Here is a 258-nt window from a genome sequence, read left to right as displayed (position 1 = left end):
ATCCTTTACTCTGTCTGACACACAATCCACCCAACACACTTATATACAGTGAAGGAAGAGAGCGAGGGAGAGGGAGCAGGAGAGGGAAAGCGACAGTTTCCTGTGACGGATTAGAAACCACCACCACCAAGCTTGATCTTACACCACAACACAGCGATTAGAGTTGGGAGGGAGGGAGGAGTGGAGCGGAGGAGGAGAGAAGGATGAAGGGAGGGAGGGAGAGCTTTAAATCCCATTGACTGATCTGAATGTGTAAGT

This window comes from Oncorhynchus masou, chromosome 22 (genome assembly GCF_036934945.1).
Source record: "Oncorhynchus masou masou isolate Uvic2021 chromosome 22, UVic_Omas_1.1, whole genome shotgun sequence".
NCBI lineage: Eukaryota > Metazoa > Chordata > Actinopteri > Salmoniformes > Salmonidae > Oncorhynchus > Oncorhynchus masou.
Note: the sequence above shows the minus strand (reverse complement) of the source record.